The sequence below is a fragment of the Rattus norvegicus genome, chromosome 15 (genome assembly GCF_021556685.1).
Source record: "Rattus norvegicus strain SHRSP/BbbUtx chromosome 15, alternate assembly SHRSP_T2T, whole genome shotgun sequence".
In the NCBI taxonomy this organism is placed as follows: domain Eukaryota; kingdom Metazoa; phylum Chordata; class Mammalia; order Rodentia; family Muridae; genus Rattus; species Rattus norvegicus.
Window position 1 is genome coordinate 22,640,895 of NC_141548.1, and position 10,565 is coordinate 22,651,459.

Sequence of the window (10,565 nt, forward strand, 5' to 3'; positions counted from 1 at the left end):
AGAACAGTCAGACACATAAGAGCTTTCTAGGGCCAGCAAGAGAGCTTGGCAAGTAGAGGCCACCAAGCCTGATGAATTCAGACATCAAACCCACATAGTATGAGAGAATTGAGGCTTGGAAGTTACCTTGTGACTTCCATACTTCTTCTGTGACACATGCATATTCCCTCATAAGTAAAAAATAATAATAATAATAGTTAACAATATTTACAGCTGGGTGTGGTAGTGTATGTCTTAATACCAGCACTTAGGCACAGAAGGAGGAAGGGTAAAGGACCAGTAAAGTCTATACAATAAAAGCCCATTTCAAAAGACAACAATAACAACACAAGGCCCAAGTAGAAACAAACTAGCAAAGGACGCTAAAATGTTCACATTTTATGTCTCTGTTCTTTCTGTTTCTGGTGTGCCATGCCTGAATGGCCCGTCAGTTACTACTCAGCCACATTGAGGTCAAGATTGACTTTGTATTTGTCTAAAAATTGCTTTCCTTCTATTTTTAGCCAACAGGAAATAATAAGTCTAGGGTCTTAATTTTAGTAACGGCGTTTACAGACATTAATAGTCAGATAGCCCAACTTTTTAAGCAATATTTTATTATATGTGGGAGATTTTCTCTGCCTTGGCCTTGTAACCTGTAAACCACAAACAGAATTTTCCAAGTTCTTAGAGTCACTCATATTTATGAACATAAGTACGTTATGAACTATTAATATAAATTTATTCTTTTTTTTTTTTGGTTCTTTTTTTCGGAGCTGGGGACCGAACCCAGGGCCTTGCGCTTCCTAGGTAAGTGCTCTACCACTGAGCTAAATCCCCAGCCCCATAAATTTATTCTTAAGCTTAGCTTACTTTAATTAGTGATGGGTCCTGAGTAGATTGAAGAAACATGCCCATCTTATACAGATGCCCATCTTATATAGATACTGTTTACTAGATACACTGTAACGTTATTTGCCTGGAGTTCGTGTAGGAATAATCACAGTTCGTTTATTTATTAGTGGCTAAAACTGAGACGGGACAACACGTTGTTCTAATTTACCTCATCTGTTTCATTGATTTCTCTGATTCCTCCTCTACTTTGTCTTTTGCATTGTTTTGGGTTTTTGAGACAGACCCATGTAGCCCAGGGTGGCGTCTTTATGTTTCTGCGTCTGAATGCCTGATTCTTCCGTTTCCGGTGCTCTGGGGCTGGGCTTACCGGCATCCCCACCACCCCGGGCTCTTTTTATCTTTGGGTGTGCGTTCCTCTGTTAGATATCTGCTGGCTACCATTGTGCTAGGAAGACTGAACTTGAGGCACGCAGTTGACTGAGACAAGTCTCAGTGGGAGACAGAGATGTTACATCCTAAGCATAAATGTGCTCTCGGGTCCCAGAGATTACATAGGAAGGAACTCCTGATTCTGCCTGGGTGTACCCGAGGCTACACCAGTTACCATGCCAGGGGAGAAAACAAGCGTGTGCATTGGGTGCTTGGTTTGAAGGAGCCCTGCTACACCGTGCAAGGCACTTAGCCCAGCCTGTGTTATTCTAGGATATGGCTCTGTTTAGAATCCACTAGAAGTTACAGAAAAACTTGAAAGTAAGAGAGTCTTCTGAGGGACCAGACAGAAAACTCATCAGTCAGTTCAGAGCACTGGCTGCTCTTCCAGAGGACTGGAGTTCAATTCCCAGCCACTGCGTAATGGCTCACAACCATCTGTAACTCCAGTCTCAGGAGATCTATCACCCTCGTTTGACCTCTGAGGGCACCAGGTATGCACACAGTACACAGACATACATGCAGGTACAACACCCATACACAAATAGACAACAACAACAACAACAACAACAACAACAACAACAAAAGTCTCCCAGGAAGACAGAGCAGAGGACATAGTTTGCTCAGGAAAGAAGAGAAACCCAGAAAGGCTGTGTGATGGGGTGTGTCAGGGGAGTTGCTGTGGAGAATATTAATTTGCATGATAGTCGTAGCTAGTACTTAGATGGTACGCCGTTCCAAACAGTTAACAGGGGCTGGAGAGATGGCTCAGTGGTTAGGAGCACTGGCTGTTCTTCCAGAGATCCTGAGTTCAATTCCCAACACTCACAGGGTTGTTCACAACCATCTATAAAGGGATACGATGCCCTCTTCTGGAAATCAGGTGTACATGCAGTGGAGCAGTCACACCTAAAATAAATAAATAAATAAATCATGAGGTATTAGTATTTCTAGCTCCATTCTACAGAGGAAGCTACGGTGATACCATTCAAATTCGCCCACATGATTTCTGGTTCTTTTAAAGCCATGGACCCCTGATCCTATTACGCTATAACAAATGAAATATGACAGAAGTCTGTGGTCTCTGTAAACACCACAGCCATCAGAGTGCTGATCCGTGTGAGACAGGTAGGAAGTCTGGTTCAACACAACTCAGTAGCCGGCGTTGGTGCAAACTCCAAGAGTCTAACACCGGGAAGTTTATTTTAGGGATATTTAAGCACAATGCAATTCAGGGGGAAAGTTTCCTGGTGATAATTAACCCAGTCCCGTGTATACAGCAAAGCTCCGGATGTGGTTACATTGAAACTCTTTTCAAAGTGCATGTGACGTCTTCCTTTAAGGATGGTTTCCATTGACTGAGAATGCTCAAGGTAAGGATGTAGGGAGGAAGAATCTGGGATAAACATAAGTCTGGGGGAGTCAGACATGGCCTACAGCAAGCACAGAGGCTCCAGGCTATAATTGTTGTCCATTCCAGAGTTCTGGGTAGAAAACAGGTTATATACATAATGTTTCTTTACAGAGACAACCCTGTGTCTTTAAGGTTTCTGTTTCCCATGGTGTTTAACTGTGAGCACAAGGACATTGTGCCCTCTACACAGAAGTGACAAACTGTGACTCCTAAGGCTAGGTTGTAAAAAGCATGGGGGTCTTCTTGTACCCTCTCTAATGCATCCATCGTCCGTCCTGGGGGCAGCTAGAGGCCTTACCTGGAAAGGCTGAAGCAGCCTCAGGAAGGGATTCCCACTGTAAGAAATGATGACTTTCTGCTAAGAGCCATTTTGGAACTGCAGCCTCCCATGCTCCACCAAGGGAGAGGCCACTTTGGAAAGGTCACCTAACCACAGTGCTGCCTTCCAAGGTCAGCAGCTCCGGTGTTGACTGGACGGGACCTGAGCAACCCGCCTGGCTAAGCTTCTCCCAGGTCCTTGACTCAAGCTAACCTCAAAGACAGTAAATGTTGGCTATTTTAAGCCACCAAGTTCCAAGGTGATTTATTTTGCAGTGGCATTAACACATTAAGTTGTTTCTAAGCTCACACGATTCATATGTCATGTTAGATGTCTGAGGTAAGCAATAAAGACACAGAGGGCAGAGACCAGAGCCTGAGCTCCACTGATGGAGCTGTGTTTATTTTTTATTTTTTTTTTCTTTTTTCGGAACTGGGGACCGAACCCAGGGCCTTGCGCTTGCTAGGCAAGCGCTCTACCGCTGAGCTAGATCCCCAGCCCGGGAGCTGTGTTTATTAATTCATATGGCAAGGGGCAGCCTCTCTCCCATGAGAGACTGAGGGAAGACGCCAGGGAAGACGCCGCTGGGACCCTTGAGGTTGTTACAGCTGTAGGGGGCTACATGTCTCTCCTGCAGTCCCTCTTTCTTTCTTTCTCTTTTTTTTTTTTTTTTTAGGGATTTTATTTATTTTTGTATATGAGTACACTGTCGCTGTCTTCAGACACACCAGAAGAGGGCATCAGAACTCATTACAGATGGTTGTGAGCCACCATGTGGTTGCTGGGAATTGAACTCAGGACCTCGGGAAGAGCAGTCAGTGCTCTTAACCGCTGAGCCATCTCTCCAGCCTGTCCCTCTTTCTTGAAATTCTTTCTTTCTTTCTTTCTTTCTTTCTTTCTTTCTTTCTTTCTTTCTTTCTTTTTAACAAAATCTCAAATGTTCAATTTTATCAATCAAGACTCAGGAGCCAGATGCTGGGTTTAAAGCTGGCTAGCTCAGAGAGGCAGGGAAAGCACCCAGCTGACCTTCTTCCTTATCTGATGTCTCAAGAAGAAAATCAAGCTCTCCTACTCCGTGCCTCTCAAAAACCCTTCCAACTGAATGTTCCTCCCTTCTACTTCCTGTGCGTCTCTCTATCCGTCCTCCTGGCTTCCTCTTATCCTCTATGTTTTTTCCTATCTTCATTCCCTGTCAACTGGTTGCTTGCTCCATTTCTTGACCATGATTTTATTTAATCTTGTTTACCGTAAACAGGAAGCTCTTGGATTAAAGGCCTGTGCTAGGGCTGAGCCGCACCACCCCTAGGAACAGTAAATAACACAATCTTGGAGTTTTCGGTGTGATCAAGTATCCTCCAACAATTGTTTGCCCAAGGTGAGACGGACTGTCCTTTCTGGGCTAACTGTGATCTCTGGAATCCTGTCCCACAACTAGGGCACTCTAGCAAGTTAGAAACTTGAAAAATGAATCCAGGTATGAGGACTCCAGAGTTCCCACACCTGAACTTCATATAATCTTACCCAGAAAGGCACTGTGCTCCCTCTGCAGACATCATGGATGTATTATGCATACATTTGCATGCACCCACATCCCCGTGTAGCATCTTTTATGCGTGTGTTAGAACTTAAAGCTGACAGTGACTGGGGACTTGTGAAAGCAATTACACTTCAGAAAAGGCACAACCGGAAGAAGAGGCTACATTGTAGCCGAGTCAGAAGGTAGGGATCATCCAGAAGGCAGCGAGATAGGGCACAAGATGGGAGAGTTTCCAAGGAGGGTTTAAATGATTTTGTGGTCTCTTTTTTTTTTTTTTTTGGTTCTTTTTTTCGGAGCTGGGGACCGAACCCAGGGCCTTGCGCTTCCTAGGTAAGCGCTCTACCACTGAGCTAAATCCCCAGCCCCGATTTTGTGGTCTCTTAAGTATTTTCGGTATTGACTATGACAGGAGTCCAGAACTGAGTGAGTTATAACGATCATGGGGGGGGGGGGGGGGGAGAGAGAGAGAGAGAGAGAGAGAGAGAGAGAGAGAGAGAGAGAGAGAGAACTGCTTTGAGATGGTGTGTCTGGGATGCCTTTGGGACACATCTGAAACATGGAATCCCAGCTTTCCTGGACAGCTGGCAAAAGTGGATCGGAGAAGGGACTTGAACAGTCTCTAATGGCTGGTGATTTCATGACATTGACTTTCCTCCTCGGAGAGATAGAGATATCTCTCAAAGGAGGACCCGGAAAATCCTAGCCTAGAGGTGTGGTGGGCAGAGAGAGAGAGAGTGGAGAAAGGGGAGCCAGGTCAACAGCCATAGAGGAGCTGAAGAGAAAGAGACTCTCACAGGAGTGCTACCGAAGAAACAGAAGTGGTCTCCACCGCGGGAACAAGTCCTTGACATCTGCCTGTGATTCCAGACATGTCCCTTGGAAGACAGGAAGTGGAAACCCATCCCTACTGGCCTCTGAGGTAGCTAACACCGACCAGTCTCAGCAGACTGGTTTAATCCAGCGCACACCATTTAGCAACTGGCAGGCAGGTGGCTCAGCAGGTAGGAGCGCTTTCCAACAAGTCTGCGGACCTGAGTTCAATCCCCGGAAGCCACATGGTGCAAGGAGAGAACCAAGTCTTGAAAGCTGTCCTCTGACCTCTGTGCTGTGTAGTGCCCCCCACCCCCTGCCCCGGCCACCCCCTGCCCCCGTACACACAACAGACTTGAAGTTTAGCAGTGACAGGACACAAATGATCGGTGAATGAGAAAATGCTTTCAAATAAGTCACAGGGCAGCACAGGCTTTTTTTAATCTGCGCATTGCATACATAAGTCATGAGACTGCTCAGTGAGTCCCATTACTCACCACATTGCCTCAGCTTTTAAAAATAATCTGATGTCTCCCATGGTGCTACAAATTGTTGCCTCTCCTCTGCAAGGGCTGTTGATTTTGACAACGTAAACATTCAGGGGCTTTTGATTCCAGAATATTCCGTATCATTCTAAGATGTGAGTTTAAAAGTACAACTTGAGGTGCATTGAGTTCTTCTAGGTTTCAGCAGCCTCCTTCAATGGCACCCACCATGCTTCTTCCAATTCTGCTGTTCTGGTGGCAATTTCCTGTCCGTCTGGGAGTCCTTTCCAAGACTCGCTTTCAAGTAAACTGGACCAAAGTCAACACTTATCTTTCCTTACCTTAGCAGCAGTGGTTGGATCCTCTTCTTAAATCAGGCTCAGGTTGCCGATGAGGAAAGCCGTGGCAAATAAGTGGTAAACTAATAGGTCACCAATAAAGTTTCGAAGGTCTGAAAACTTTTACTCTGGGAAAAAAAAACTATTAACAAAACTGAATTAATGTGGTAATCATCTTCAAGGCAAAAACGCTTCTCGCATGTTTCAATAATTAAGGCTATTAGACAACTATAAACCAGGCTTTCAAGTCTGTGGCCCTTTATAGGAGGAAGGTTCGGTTGTAAACTGGATTTATTAGCCAAGGAAGCTCACTCAAGTGGGGCATGAAGTCTACAGACAATGTCGCCTGCTGAGGGGCCCCTTTATGCCATTGTTTTAATAGTCTCAGGAGGTTTTTTTTTTTTTTTTTTTTTTTTTAAGTGACAGAAGAATTAACTGAGTTCATCTGGAAGAGCCTCCCCCCTCTTCTCTAAGATCCTTACCTTAGAGAAGGTTAAAAATGCTCCACCCCTTTTTTCGCAGCCTTGTTTTGCGGCCCCCCCCACCCCCCCCGAGTCTTCTCACCTGCTCTGTCCTGCTCACTTAGCCCCTTGGTAAAGAGGTTTCCATTCTGACATTTTATGCCTTTCTATGATTATTTCCTGGGCGCCCTGCACAGGCTTCCTCTCTGGAGCTCACCCTTCCTTAAGGCGGAATGGAAGGTTAACGTCATTTCCCACAGTGCCTTCTTCACCAGGACCCCTCTGCTTAACTCTCCCTGTCCATTCGGCTATGCTACTCCGTGTTGCTTTGAAGGTATTTCTAAGACGTAACGTTTAATTCGGTAGAAACTGAGTAAAGCTTTTTATGACAGTGGGCCTCATCCAGTGACAGCTAGAACTGGGGAAGTGAGAGCCTCGGAAGTGGAAGGAATCCTACAAAAACCTGCAGCGGGGACACCCGGCCCTGTGAACTCGGACTCCACCGTGGTATCCGCTCTTCTGGAATCTCCAGCCTGCGGGCCGGCATGTTCAGAGTTCAGAGTAGCCCACTCCCACTGTCACCTGAGTTAAGATCCCAAAATAATCTTGTTTGTGTGAGCATGTGTGAGCATGTGCGAGCGTGTGTGTGCGTGTGCGAGCGTGTGTGTGTGTGTGTGTGTGAGCGTGTGTGCGAGCGCGCCCGTGCGAGATACAGAGAGAGAGAGAGAGAGAGAGAGAGATACACACACACAGAGACATACACAGAGAGAGACATACACAGAGAGAGACATACACAGAGAGACAAAGAGACATACACAGAGAGACATACAGAGAGAGAGAGACATACACAGAGAGATACACACACACAGAGACATACACACACACACATAGACATACAGAGAGAGACATACACACATAGAGAGACATACAGAGAGAAACATACACAGAGAGAGAGAGAGAGAGAGAGAGAGAGAGTCAGACAGAGTGTGTGTGTTTGTTGGTTTATCTGAAGAACTCTAGCTAATAAATGTACAGAAAACCTACATAAAGGAGAGAGCCAAGAGTTCACTGAGCTACCGCCATTAGACCTTGGAGGAAGCTACCAGGTAGGCAATCTCTTTGCAAACATGGTCACGGGTGCGTGATGGTGCACACCGGTTAATCCCAGCACTGTAGAGACGGAAGTAGGGCTAGCAGGAGCCAGCCTGGGCTCCATTATGATCTCCTGTCTCAAGAAAGCCAAACTTCCCAGAAGCAAATAGGTACACCCTGCCTCCTGGAGAAGCTAAGAACTTAGCCAAGTATCACCATTTTCTCCAAACCTGACTAAGCTTAGTTGTCACTGATTTTTAGCTTTGCATTAGGTTGTAACCTCAAGCTTACTGAAACGCTGCAAGAATAAGACCAGAGCATGCATGCGCATACGCGCATATGTATTCGGAACTGTTTGAAAGCCGGCAGCATGTACTGTAACCGTTTTCCTTTACGTGCTGCTGTCTGTGTTTCTCAAGGATGGAGAGACCCTAGTAGTTCCCAGACAGATTTTAACACTGACCAAACACACCTTTTCCAGAATCCATGTTCCAGTGGGATGTATTAATGTGGTATTTTCTCTTAAAGCATTTTATTTTTCTTTAATAAAGGATTAAGTTGCCCTGCCTTCCTAACCTGGAATTTCTCTTTGGCTTTCTTTGTCGTTTATGATATGTGCTGTGAGTTATGAAGTAGATAGTTAGCTTAAAGCTCTTTTTTTCCATAAAACTTGGCTTTGTAGCTGGACCAGCACAAGCTTTGTTTTCTTACTAGACCCCCTTTAGGCCCATTCACAACCCTGGGCATGAAGTAGGTGGGCTCTTGGGATGTTTCGCTTGGCCTTCTCTAGGTCTAACCTAGAATAATCTCCTGGGCTCCTGACCGAAGCCGTCCCCTTTGTTCCGGGCACAGTCATTAGATATCTCAGTCTTCCTGTCTGAAATTTCATGATGAACAGCTTATTCTGAATTAGGGGTGGTCTTGCAAATTAGAACCAGATCTATTTTTCTCCTAATTAATTAATAACAAAATTTAAGAGCCTGAGTTTAAAAAAAAAACTATTTAATGAGAAAATCCTGAAGTCTTGGGGCACGGGCTTCTCAGACGTGTGTTCCTGTAAGCTTTATTTAACATATTTTGTTTAAAAAAAATGCAATTAGGGCAGACTTAGCCAAATCGAGTGCTGGGTTTGTGTTTTAGAAAGGGGAACATTTGATGAAATTAATCTTCATCTGAAAATAACGTGGGATAGGCATGCAAGGTAGGATATACTGAGTAGTTAATTGGGACCAAGCAAAGACTCACATGGCGTCACAGACACAACCAAGGAGATTTCGAAATGCTTTTGTATGAGTGTCAGATAGTCCAGTTAAAATGACTTGTTGGAGAGATTTTTTTTTTCCTACCCCAAAATGGAAGGCAGGCAGTGAGCAGTGGTAGCCCAATCTTTCTGGCTGACTCACATGGTGTGGGTTTCCTGCAGAGAGAAGGAGAAGGTTCACCACACTGAGGGAAACTGTCTCAGATAACAGCAGACAAGGCACAGTTAAGGAATGTCTGAGCTAAGCTTTGCAGGTATGAGTGTGTGCGTGCATGTGTGCGGTGTGTGCGCGTGTGTGTGTGTGTGTGTGTGTGTGTGTGAGAGAGAGAGTATGTAAGTATGTAAGTGTGTATGTGTGTGAGAATATGTGGTATGTATGGGAATGTATGTGACTGTAAGAGTATGTAAGTGTGTGTGTATGTGAGAATGGGTATGTGGTGTGTGTGTGTGAGTATGTGTGTGTCGGTGTGGCATTGAGTTTAAAAATATGAGTGAGTGTGTGTGAGTTTGAGTATGTGGTGTGTGTGTATCTGAGTATGTGTATGTAAGTGTGATATGTGTGTGAGTATGAAAATATGAGTACGTGTGTGAGTGTGAGAATGTGGTGTGTGTGTGTAAATGTGACATGTGTGTGAGTATGATAATATGAGTACGTGTCAGTTTGAGTGTGAGAGTTTGTGTATATGTGAGTATGCCTATGTGGTGTGTGCGTGTCTGAGTGTGTGTGTATGTGTGTATCTGAGTGTGTGTGTATGTGTGTATCTGAGTGTGTGTGTTTGAGTGTGAGTGTGTGAGTGTGTGTGTGTGTGTATGAGTGTGTGTGTGTGTACTGGAGATCAATCCAGGGCTTTCCTTAAGCTAGGCAAGTACTCCTCTGCTGAGCTATATCCCCAGCCTGAATTACTGAAAAGCAATTTCTTGGGAACAATAGAAAGAACTTAGTTCTTTAAAAAAAAAAAAAAAAAAAAAAGCAAAGGAGTGAATGTTAAGTTAAAATCTGATAGTGATTACTAATCAGAAATCTCCAGAAGCCAATACTTCCTTTGTAGAAAAAGCGACTGGTGTATTGGGGTGGGGTGTTACTCAGAAAACAATAAAATAATCGCTTCTTAGAAGCTGCTTGTGGTGGCCCACGTCTTCTTCAGCACTTGGGAGGAAAGAGGCTGGAGTTCAGGGCTAGCCTTAACCGCATAAGATCCTGTCTCGGAAAACAAAACAAAATAAGGAAAAGACCACTTAAAAGACTAACAACCATTCTTTAGAAACAAACTAGCTAGGGGGCCTACTCGAAGCCAGGAAGTCCCTAATAAAGTTTATGAAGACAAATGTCAGTTACCTCATTCAGTTAACAGCCCCGTGTTCTGGAAACCCAGACGGCCTTGAGCCAAAGGCTGAGTGCTGGCATCTCGGATGAACCCAGGTCTCCAGGCACTTTCCCACCACGCTGGAGGTCCTGCGATGGGAGCCTCACACGCTCTGCCTTGGGCAGCCTTCTATCTCGGGGCCTGAAGGGCACCAACTGCTTCCTCTCGGATGAGGAGGTAGAAAGTGCTGGGGTGCCCAGGGGAGGCTCTGGTTTTACTCT